General features: G+C 40.0%; 1 protein-coding gene across 5 annotated transcripts in view; it reads right to left on the bottom strand.

Moving 5' to 3' along the window:
• Positions 1-10451, bottom strand: part of srrm3 (serine/arginine repetitive matrix 3) — a 130333-nt gene extending 119882 nt beyond the window's left edge. Inside the window, exons 1-2 of one of the 5 annotated variants that reach the window (XM_084941659.1) lie at positions 10203-10451; positions 8182-8296 (exon numbers count right to left, since the gene is read on the bottom strand). The gene's annotated coding sequence lies outside the window, so the exon portion shown is untranslated. The remainder of the gene's footprint in view (positions 1-8181; positions 8297-10202) is intronic. The other 4 variants (XM_084941660.1, XM_084941661.1, XM_084941662.1 and 1 more) reach the window with 4 other exon arrangements.
• Between the last annotated feature and the right edge of the window lie 2326 nt (positions 10452-12777).

Genomic DNA, 12777 nt, shown 5'->3' with positions numbered 1-12777 from the left:
GTGTTTCAGAGAGCTGCAGATCTCAGACCTGCACAGCTTCCATTTTAAACACTTTATGTACTCAGCTGCATGAAGAGCACGTTTGAGTTTCTCTGACATAATTAAATAAAACCTGATGAAGGTCAAAGGTTGTCACTTGTATGTTTAACTATAAACTTGTGATCTGGAATTCTTTCACAGTTTTTTGCAGATAATGTGTTATTTACCATAAAGTGATTCAGAGTTATTCATACCAGAGTAACCAGAGAGGATCATATATTTTTAAATATATAACTTTCTACAGGACTGAATATAATATCTTTATATAAAAGTCCGGAGCCTCTGGGGAGTATCCGAGTATTTATAACGTTACACGTTACACAAACCAAAGGTCCCCATTACAGTGTTCATGAAATGCTGGGTTTATCCATCTTCTGGGGCGGGCCTATGGAGGAGTGCTGAAGATTTCCCTGTGAGGGAGCTGCTGGTGAAGATGATGAGTCCCGCTTGATCAATGCCATGAGCTTCGGTCTTCCTGGTGTTTCTTAAATGAAGCCTCTCTCAGTGGGTCAACAGAACATCTGGCACAGGACAGCTGTGATAATGAAAGAAAGGAAAGAAGTTTCTCCAAACCTCTGGACCCAGAAACCCAGCTTGGTCCTCATGGTCTGCCTCACTAGTTTCTCCCCAGGGTGTATGTAGCTGTTGGTATAATATAGACTATTATTAAATGAAAAGAACAAATTACTCTACACTACTGAAACCTTCTGCTGCTGTTTTTAAAGTTTCCATGTTACCTGACTGTAGACGGTTCTGAAGATTTAAACAGTTTTAGATCCATTACACTCACAGTCTTAAATGCTAAAATCTCAAAGGAAAACATTACATTTTTGATATTAACAGTAACTCTGGGCCTCTGTGGAGTGTGTAGCTGATCTTATCACTGTCTAAAAATGTATAACAAAACCTAAGGAGTGCTGAATCATTACATAATACAGACTATTAGAGTAATAGGTGTGTAGCATCGCTAACTAGCTAGCAACAAGCCCCCAACACATTGCGTATGCAAGCGGCTAATCTAGCAAATGAATTAACAACAGAGTGATTTTAGATGTTTTAGAACTATAAGATGTTAAGCTGTGTCTTTTTCATAACAGTGACGTGGTTGTATTTACCTTAATTTAACAAGTCGTCAGTCACGGTAAACCCATCAGCAAAAACAATGGAGCAGCCGGGCTACGTAAAAAGTGTAGGGGGGGCGTGTTTGCAGTCATGTCCAGCGGGTGTGTGGGCGGGAGCGTGACGCAGTCGCTCCACCTCAAGTAACTACTGCGCAGACTCTGGCTCCAAAAATGCAAGATGGCAGCCTCCACAAGCGGGATATTTTGGCTTCATTTTTGCACAATGGGAGGAGGCGGTGTCGCGTCGTCCATCTTTTATACAGTCATTGGTATAAACACTATGGAGCTGTGGTAACGTCACTTTTTGGGTATAACAAGACTGATACAATGAGTACAATGGACCAATTTAGGATGTAATGTGAAACTTTGGGTTCAGAGGTTTGGGAATCCTTGTGTGTGTGTGTCTGTGCTCCATACCTTTACACACACAAACAGCAGTCAGTTAAGGGGAGCCACTGATAGCAAATGTAAAGTGGACTGGATTAATCACTATGAGCACAGTTGGACAGACAGGCTGATGGACACACATATAGAGTTTCTGTAATCATTAGACAAATAAAAGGTTTCAGCTTTTCAAGCCTGTCTTCAAACAGTATCCATGCAGCCAAGTGAGCATTGTTGCTTGATGTAAGGATTCCGCTTGTGTATGCTGGTCCCCGTATGAAACCTCCCCTCTTTGCAAGTAGTAATTTACCAACTAGCCTCATTCTGAGTAAAAGTGGTAAATGGACTGGTTCTTATATAGCGCTTTTCTACTCATCTGAGCACTCAAAGCACTTTACACACATGCATTTACCCATCGCAAAATCGCTAGCCCGACGTCCCGGGGCTAGCGATTTTGCCAGTCGGGCTACCAAAATCTATCTCTGCCCTGCCCGTCGGGCTATCATAGGAAGGAAAAATATATGTCAATGGTTTTGCATTCTTTCGGAAATGTAGCTTGGTAATTATGTCATTGGCATCGGTGAGCCACTGTCAATATGTGACATATTGAAATCGCGTTTGAATTTGCGCTTGTTTTTTGCTTTCACTTTGCAATCGCGCGAACTGTGTATAGAGAGCTGATTGGTGAGTGACGATAATTTGTGCACCAATTCCTCTGACATCGTCTTATCAATCGTTAACTTACTACGCAAACATGACAAGTGGAATCTCCCGCAGCAAGCTTAAACATGTGAGAGGTTGATCGCGCAGAGAATCGCTGAGCGTTATGTGAGTGCGTGTGTAAAAGCAGCAGGATATATATTTGAGTTCTGCTGAGCCAAATAAGACAGGTCAGGGTGAAGAAGTGACAGCCAAAGAAAAGCTTACCACAAAACGGAAAAGTTATGACAAATCAGACTATAAGGCAAAAAGAAAGTGCAGCTTTATGGTTTCATGGACAAAAGAATTTCTGTGGCTGCAATATGATGAGCTAAATAACCAGGGGTGCACATAAGTGGTCCGCAGGTGCGCATTCGCTGTCAAAATAAAAAACGCGCACAAGATAAGAAGTTGCAACGCGTGTTTGCGTACATACGATTTCCTGGAGGAGGACAGACATTTGTTTAGAACTCTTAAAGATGTCGAAGAAGCAAGCTCCTTTAAGCAATTACTTTGGTTTTCCTCCACCTCCAAAGAAATGTCAGAAGGAGTCCGAACCACAAAAGAAGCACGTATTCTCGGAAAAGTGGTTGCAGGAGGTGAGCTGGCTTCAAACAAATGATGAACGCACAGAGATGTGGTGCAGAATGTGCCGTGAAAATCCCACTCTAGCGGACAAAAACAGTGCCTTTTATATGGACGCAAACGCGCGTTGCAACTTCTTATCTGGTGCGCGTCTTTTATTTTGACAGCGAATGCGCACATGCGGACCACTTATGTGCACCCGTGTAAATAACATAATGTTCTGCCGGGTGTGTTGTTGGTTTTCCCTCAATTTCTGAGTCAACAAGCGCCTTTGTTACTGGGACCAGTAATTTTAAGAAAGGCCCCCATTAGAACCCATGAGAAATGCAAGAAATGCATTACTGCTCAGTCTGCAATATCTTTCCCGGAACAAACACCAATTGCAAATAACATACTAAAAATAAACCTGAAAAATCAGTTTAAAACAGCGTACTGTGTTGCAAAGAGTGAACTACCACTGGCACAATTTAGCAGTCTTTGCAAACTTCAAAAAGCAAATGGCCTCGATCTTGGTTCCACTTGCCTCTTACCCATGACTTCAGTGGAAATTTCAAATTCAGGATCTGACACAGACTGATTCATGTTCTACACAGTTCTTACAAGTTCATAGAAATTTCTGTTCAATTAGAACCAAGTATTTGAGTTGAGTAATTGAGTAATTTTTATAGCATAGCATAGCATAGCATCTTTATTTAAAACGCACTTTACATCCAACAATGTTGACCAAAGTGCTACAAATATAAAACAGAGAGGAAACATTATACAATGTTGTAATTTGTGTTTCAATAATTTTTTGATTAATGTTTTGTTTCCGTTACAATATTATACATTAAAGTATAATATTGTAACAAAACATCAATCAAAAAATTGCTCTCTTTTTTATTCGGGCTACTTAAATTTATTTTGGGCTACCAAAAACTGAAGAGTCTCTGCCCAAAGGGCTACCAGGGATTTTGAAATTTTGCGAGCCCTGCTAACATTCACACACATTCATACTCCGATGGATGCCCCGAGGCCATTTGCTTTTTGAAGTTTGCAAAGACTGCTAAATTGTGCCAGTGGTAGTTCACTCTTTGCAACATAGTACGCTGTTCTAAACAGATTTTTCAGGTTTATTTTTAGTATGTTATTTGCAATTGGTGTTTGTTCCGGGAAAGATATTGCAGACTGAGCAGTAATGCATTTCTTGCACTTTACATCCAACAATGTTGACCAAAGTGCTACAAATATAAAACAGAGAGGAAACATTATACAATGTTGTAATTTGTGTTTCAATAATTTTTTGATTAATGTTTTGTTTCCGTTACAATATTATACATTAAAGTATAATATTGAAACAAAACATCAATCAAAAAATTGCTCTCTTTTTTATTCGGGCTACTTAAATTTATTTTGGGCTACCAAAAACTGAAGAGTCTCTGCCCAAAGGGCTACCAGGGATTTTGAAATTTTGCGAGCCCTGCTAACATTCACACACATTCATACTCCGATGGATGCATCGGTATGAATATCTTAGTAGTATCTAGTATCTTGCCCAAGGATATTTGGCATGCCAGGAATCAAACCACCAACCTTCCGATCAGTAGATGACCTGCTCTACCACCTGAGCTACAGCCACCCCTAGCGAATTCCAAAGTTTATCTGATGCTGACCTGAGGCTTCAGCAGTCCGTGTTAAATAAGTCAAGTGGGCTATTATCCTTCCCTTGCACCTCAGCAACTAAACACTGTCTGGGGAAACATAAAGTGGGACCATACTTTGGAAAATATCCACTAACTGAAAGTGCTGAAGCCCCATATTAAGTACTGAATTTAAAAAAAAAAAACTTAGGGAATGTCGCTTTTATCTCCCAAAGGAAGCACATTAAAGTGCTGCTCTACTTTAATTAAGTAATCAGAATAAAATTAAACCATTCCAAATTCACGTGCAGATTTTCTGTGTGGCAAAAACTTCTTCCTTCCTTTTACATCTCAAATTATGCAGCGTTTACTTCAAGCCATGGCTGTCTGGTACTTTTGTTAGATTTGTGCATTGTCTTAGTTACTCTAAAGAGGGATGATAGCAGGGATTCAATTTGTTACCAGCACTTTATTTGCTTTGTTCACACATCTGTTGCATCTTTACAGCTTGTCATTATGAACACACTAACTAAGGGGAAAATGGAAAGCTCCAGAATAGTGAGAAGGGTCAACACACAGTGAATGAAGATAGTGATGGAATGAAAACCAATGCGGTGTCATGTAATTACACCATTTAAGCCTCTTCTGAGTAATGAGCTGCCTATGATATCTTTGTGATAAGTGGTGATATGGTGGGTGGGTCTAATTTTTCCACCATTTGATCTCCCACTCTTTTCATCACAACTTTACAGATTATGTAAGCTAGCTTCACGTGCTCAGAAGAAAACAGGTTTTTTTAAAGAGGTGTCTTAGCATTCACCATGCCCACATAGTGAGGCAGTGAAAGTGAACTCTTTAGCTACAAATAAGTGGATGCAGATTTAAGACAGTAACTAAGACTGACAAGGCTTTTAAATAAAACATTAAGCGTTACCACCTGCAGTCACACCGCCAGGCCCTTATCGGCCAACTGAAGTAGGATAAGCAGATTCAAGGAGAATCGGAGAGTGATGTATCAGGCTGATTTTTCCTGCTTCTTCTGACTAAAAATTATTTGGCATGCCTCCAGTTGTGCTTTAAGTCTCTTTATAAATATCATCAGATGACTGCGTGAGACAAAGTCTGGTTGTTTTGCTTCAATGCTACTTACCCTACCCTGTTTCTACTCTCAGAGTTTTGGCTCTTCGGGAGATTGATTGATTGATTGATTGATTGGTAATTTATTTCAAACATGTAAACAATATACATGTACATTTAGAAAAGAAAATAAGAGAGAGAAAAAAAATACTACACAAAAAAATGAATACATTTCAATATAGCTGCCGTTCTGATTAATTTACATGTTGAAAGGGAGTGGGAAGAAGTAAACACTTATTTAATCCCACCCCTTTGCCATAAATTATCAGTTAATATTTAGTCAGCTTCCTTACTGATATAATTTGTAATAAAATATAGTGAACAGATTTCTGATATACTATATACTATAATATAACATCATGAATTTTTTTTTTATTTATTTATTTTTTTTAAATAGAGACATTCACTTAATTTCAGTATTTCCCTTTTCTTTATAGTTCGAGAAGATCATATTTTTATAACTCTTTTTGAACTGTTTTATGTTTGGACATTGCTTTAATTCCATATTCAGACTGTTCCACAGTTTCACTCCATGAACAGAAACACAAAAGCTTTTTCTTGTAGTACGGACCTTCCCTGTTTTGAAGTTACAAAAACCCCTTAAAAAAAACCCTTAAATTGTAGCTTCCATCTTTCAAAAAAAAACATACTCTGAATATTACCTGGTAGTTCTTTATTTTTTGCTTTGAATAGAATTTGTGCTGTTTGGAATTTCACTAGATCGTCAATTTTCAATATTTCAGACTGCAAAAATAGTGAGTTTGTATGTTCCCTATAACCTGCATTGTGGATGATTCGAATTGCTTTTTTTTGAAGAGTAAAAAGTGAATGTAATGTGGTTTTATAGTTATTGCCCCAGACCTCTGCACAATAGCTTAAGTATGGTGAAACCAGTGAACAGTAGAGAATATGAAGTGATGTTCTGTCTAATACCTGTTTTGCCTTGTTTAGTACTGCAATGCTTTGTGATACTTTGGAATGAATATATCTTACGTGAGCTCTCCAGTTAAGTTTTTCATCTATTATTACCCCCAGAAATTTATTTTCACTGACTCTTTCAATATCAACACCATTTATTTGAATCTTTGCATTTGTATTTAAACTACTATTTCCAAATAACATAAGTTTAGATTTATTCAAATTTAATGATAATTTGTTTTTATCAAGCCAGAACTTCACTTTACTTATTTCATTAGTCATATCCTCCAATAAATTCTGCAGATCATCACCAGAGCAAAAAATGTTTGTATCGTCCGCAAAGAGAACCATTTTTAATACTTTGGACACTTTACAGATGTCGTTAATGTACAAGTTGAAGAATTTTGGACCCAAAACTGACCCTTGGGGTACACCACAAGCAATGTCCAAACTGCTTCCTGTCACTTAAATAACCCAATCTAAAACTACCCCTCTGACACCATAATGTTCCAGTTTTCTTATTAATATATCATGATCTATTGTGTCAAATGCCTTTGTCAAGTCTATGAATAACCCAGCCACATATTGCTTTTTGTCTATGGAATTTGTGATGTATTCTATTGAATCTAATAGTGCCAATGATGTTGATCTGCTTGATCTGAATCCGTACTGACTCTCGGTGAGTAGTTTATGCTTATCTATAAATTTTTCCAGTCGGTTTTTAAACAGTTTTTCAAGAATTTTTGAGAATTGAGGTAGTAAAGAGACAGGCCTGTAGTTTGTGAAATAGTGTTTGCTGCCAGATTTGTACAGAGGTATAACTTTTGCTATTTTCATTCTATCTGGAAATTGACCAGTTTGAAATGATAAATTACAGATGTATGTAAACGGTTTTATAATAGCCTCAATGACTCTTTTAACCACTATCATATTAATATCATTACAATCCAAAGATTTCTGATTTTTACATTTTTTGACAATTTCAAAAACTTCATTTTCATCAATGGCTGTGAGAAACATAGAATATGGATTTCTGTCAGTCAGTGTATCCGATTTTTCCTGTGCTTTCCCAGGATCAGTGATTGTTCCTGCTAAATTTGGTCCAGTAGTTACAAAGAATTCATTGAGACTATTTGCCACAACATCCATATTGTATTCTTCATGGTCATTACAAATGAAATACTTGGGATAGTTCTTTTGTCCAGTCCCACGTTTTATAACACTGTTCAGTATTTCCCATAATCTTTTAATATTATTTCTGTTTGCTTCATATAGTATTCCTTTTTACTCAATCTAAGTATATTAGGAGAGCAGAAAGAGGAGGAGGAATCAGGACAGCAGCAGGCATGTGTGTGTGTGTGTCTCCATGAGAGGAGAGTGCAGGGAGGCATGAAGCGGCATGTGGCGATGAGGGACAGTGAGGAGAACCACTGAGATGCTGCAGAGTGGTTGTGGTGCTGGCGGAGAGAGGGTAGGTGGGGACGATGGCGGTGGGGTATCACTGCTCATCTAGGATCAATGTGAATGCAGAGCAAGCAGGAGACAGATGCTTTGTGGAGCCAGAGGAGCCAGAGAGAGAGACGGCAGGGGAAGATAGAGTGGGAGTGAGTGACATTTCTCTCACACCACTATGAGCATCCACATCCTAATACTAGCTAATCCCTCTATCAGCCTCTTACCTCACCTGGCCCTATCTCACCGATGGCAGCGCTGTGGCAAAATGGAAGCCTCCTGCTTTCAGAGATACAGTCAGTATTTTCGTTTGGCCAGGCCAGCAAGGCGCCGCTCCAAGTCCTGTGTAACAGAGTATCAGGTCAGCACCACCAATGTCCTGTCACTCACTCGACTCCTGCTGGCTTTTTCTTTTTGCCCGATCACGAAGAGAGCACTGATTACTGATTCATGGGGTTTTCATAAGGACTGAGGCAAACAGTGATTTGCTATGTGGGCACGGAGAGCAGAGGGATTTGTGAGTTTTGCCCAGGAGCTGCATATCACAATGTAATTAAGCAGCAGTATGATGGATTGTAGGTTTTTGTCATTAGATCATATTCCTCAATTATTTAATTGTTTGGTTTAGCAAGCACAGAAAGATGTCTGTGACATTTTTCCAAAGCCCAAGGGGACATCTTCAGAGAGATGATTTTGTCTGACAAGCAGTTGTAAAATATAGAATTTACAACCATTTATAAGAGAAAAGCAACACGTCCACACATTTAAAGCTGGAACCACCAAGTCTTTGGCTCATTTCCAGTGTCACATTATAACATTTCAATTTCATGGATTAAAGAAGCAGGAGGGGGAAATTCCGCAACAGTCACCAGACTATCACAGAAGGGATTTCAGTGAGCGTATATTATGCTGTATTCACTCTGTAATATTTAAACATATATCACTATTATGAAGAAGAACCATTATGGGGCGATCGTGGCTCAAGAGTTGGGAGTTCGCCTTGTAATCGGAAGGTTGCCGGTTCGAGCCCCGGCTTGGACAGTCTCGGTCGTTGTGTCCTTGGGCAAGGCACTTCACCTACTGCCTACTGGTGTTGGCCAGAAGGGCCGATGGTGTGATATGGCAGCCTCGCTTCTGTCAGTCTGCCCCAGGGCAGCTGTGTGTGGATGACTGGGTGTGCTTTGGGGTCCCTAGGCGGGACTAGTACAAGTGCTATACAAATACAGACCATTTATGACATTTGCTCCATTACACAGGGGGATTTGACATCACCTGGAAAAGGTGATGAAACCATCATACATTAAAATGTATGATGATATTCACAATACCGACTTTTATATTATATAAATGCTTTAAAAACACTAATCCCTATGGGATCTGCTTCAACTCTGATTCTTCTCTAGGTCTTTCCTACCACACAGTTCATTTGCACACATATAGCACAGCAATACACGTTAGTTTTACAGTGCTATAGATAGATAGATAGATAGATAGATAGACTAATATCTTTCATAAAGTATTCACAATCACTGATAAGGTGTCCCATAGGAAAGCTTTAAGCACAGCAATACACGTTAGCTTTACAGTGCTATAGATAGATAGATAGATAGATAGATAGATAGATAGATAGATAGATAGATAGATATCTTTCATAAAGTATTCACAATCACTGATAAGGTGTCCCATAGGAAAGCTTTAAGTATCCACTAGTAAACTATACACTCTTACACATATTTCCTTTAACCCAAATGCACATATGCAACCAGAGCTTGACAGATAAATTTGCTGCTGTGTCAGTCTTGGCTAATTCCGCAAATGAACAGCGGTACACCGGAGGCGGTTTAGCCACATAACAGGCCACTCGGTTCACAAAACGGTAGCGGAGATATTAAATGTCCCGCAGCCAGGACAGAGGGGAATAAAAGGGAAACAGCAGCTGGTCACAGGGTAGCAAGCGGGCGGAAATCGACGAGTTATAAAACAGCACCATCTGCAAAGCGAGGAGAGGCTGCCCATACGGTCACCCTACAGCTTTATACCACTGAAGTGTCCCTCTTTGTGTCTAACAAACTCGCAATAAGACGAATATGTGCTGTGCAAACAGGACTGGAAGCTAACGTAAACACAGCCTTAATAAGGTCATGCAGTATTTATGAAGCAGGGAGGGAAGGGGAGCGCGTTTTTCTTCTGGGATGCCCGTTATTATCCACCAACTTGATCTTATTTGAGCTTCTTCGAAAACTCTTACCTTTTTTGTAGTCGCTTGCCTCGTTGCTGTCGGTGTTTCTGTCGAATATCGCTGGCTAATTTTCAGTATTTTCTGTATCTGGGACTCGGGTTGGCGCTGGAGCTGATGTTGAGCCGTATCTTCAGTCCCACCCGTGTTAGCTAGCCCGCTGCCTCCGCTCGGCTTTGTGGTGCTGAAGTGGACAGCGCACCAAGGAGCTCTGGGAACAAAACCCCAACACTGCGCTTGTCAGACCCTGCCTGCAGCACAGCGCCCTCTATGAATCCGGAGGAGCCACTGCAGCATGGAGCGAAGCACACTGAGTAAGCGAGAGAGACACATAGAGGCAGTGGCGGTCCTAGCCTGTTTGGCGCCCCGGGCGAACACTCCCTCTGGCGCCCCCCTCCCCCCCCCCTACAAACACACATATACACACATACATGTGAAACATATTAAGGATTGTACATTAACATAAAACTGTTGTCAGAACCATACTGAATTTCACCAGAGAAACACACACACACACACATATGAAGAGAGAGAGAGTATGTGTTGTATGCAAACGGCAAACAAACAGCCATCATAATTCGTCATACAATGAGAACAGGACAAATCAACAACTGACAATGACTAATTAATATTAAAATCTGTAACATAATGGATTGTTTGGAGTTTAGTCTGTTACTGTTACTATTTTTACCATTTCTTTTTGGAGCAACTGTAATCCACATAATTTCCTTAGTAATAAAGTATTCTGATTCTGATTGTTTCAGGATGACCTGCCATTATCCAATGACACATCTGCTTACCTGTATCTTTTGCTCGTTTCTCCTCCTCTTCTTTTCTATTTTTTCTAAACTGAGCACCTGATGGCTTTGAACTTTTCTTGTCCATCTTCCATTGGTTTTAATTTTGCACTCCAGTATGAACACAAATTCCCCCAACCCGAGGATTGCCACAACATAACCTAATAGACCAACACTTTAGTTCACAGATTCACTTTGTTTATTTCTGGGATTTCACACAACCCAGGATTCAAATCATGAATACATAATGGGCTTGGATTTACAGCATTATGAATGAAATGTGCTCTATTTGGAAGCAGCCGGCCCCCCTCCCCTTTCGACGGGTTGTGTGTGAGAGATTTTAAATCATCAAACTGTAAATTATAAAATTTAAATTGTTATTGATCCCTTCACCCCTGGTCCTAAAGTGTATATTTATTTTCTTACTCTTCTTATATTTATTGTTTGTTTACTTGCACTGCTGTAACTGGAGCCTCGTCGTCTCGTCTCTCTCTATATATACTGGACTGTATAGCGGAGATGACAATAAAGTTTACTTTGACTTCAGCAGCGAGCAGGCGCACCGAGGGCTCTCGCGCTCACTTTTCGCGCATAGAATTTCGAAAAAACATTGGTGCAAATTATAAGTCTGTATCATGATGTCTGGTGTTTTCGTGTTTGTTGTTTTGTTTTTATTTTTATTTTATTTTGCGAGTTGGTTATTAGATGCTGCTCCAGCCAGCCAGAGAATCCCCCGCCGCCCCGACCTCTCCTCCCTGTGCCGCAAGCAGCAGGCGCACCTCGCAAACGAAGGGCGCCCTTACTCCCAGCAAATGGGCGATAGAAAACCGTTCGGTGCCTATGCCATTCCCAATATGCGCTGGCTGATGTTGGGGCAGCATGAGTAAGAGCATTTTTTTTTTGCCCGTGATGCCGCCCCCCACCACGATGCCGCCCCGGGCAACCACCCGTGTCGCCCGTATCAAAAACCGCTACTGCATAGAGGGATGATTCCACAGTATTTCTGCGTGAAGGATTTAATACTAAGCCTTGTATGCCACAGCAGGCCAGTTCACTTTCTAATTTTGAAGTCATATCTCCCAAAAGAAAAACTTCACAGCAGACTCATCTGCTGCTTGACACATCACAGTGGGAAAGCTGTAATGGTGATGGGAGAATTCCCTTTGAATGTTTTAATTTCAAGGTCTTGATCTTCCTTAGGTAATTTGAATGGGGCACAATTTTCCCAATGTGACAAACCAAAAGGATAAAGAAAAGCTTAATACCAGTGCAGAAAATAAACTACAGGCCATGTTTCAATGTGCACAGTCTAGAAACTGTTACATGACATTAGTTGCAAGGGCTCTCCAATGACAATTTTATTGATATTAAAGCTACTGCTCCATCATTCACAAGGGGTCACCACAGTGCATAACTCCACATGATTGAGCTTGTCGATTTTTTACCTTGTAACCCCAAAGGGATTTCTGTACCATCCCGGGTCCAAAATAGGTTTTTTTTTTGCTTATTAGGACAATGTGTGACCCACTATGATTTATAATTGACCTGCATAATTGAAAGGCTGAAATCTCAATCAAAAAGAGCCAATGCTTATCACACTTACTTGTGTGGCAAGCAGGTCAGAGAATAATTTATTATTCAGCATTTTAACAGGTCAGTGTTTTTAAGAGCTCTGGCAGTCAGTATACTCTGCTCTGAAAGCTGCTAAGAACAACCTTCTGTCACTTATACACTTATCTCCTGTTTTTTCCTAATATATATATATATATATATATATATATATATATATA

The sequence above is a fragment of the Perissodus microlepis genome, chromosome 10, assembly GCF_051167445.1.
Source record: "Perissodus microlepis isolate ML-2025 ecotype Zambia chromosome 10, ASM5116744v1, whole genome shotgun sequence".
NCBI classification, from domain to species: Eukaryota; Metazoa; Chordata; class Actinopteri; order Cichliformes; family Cichlidae; genus Perissodus; species Perissodus microlepis.
This window is presented reverse-complemented; position numbering and strand designations above follow the sequence as displayed.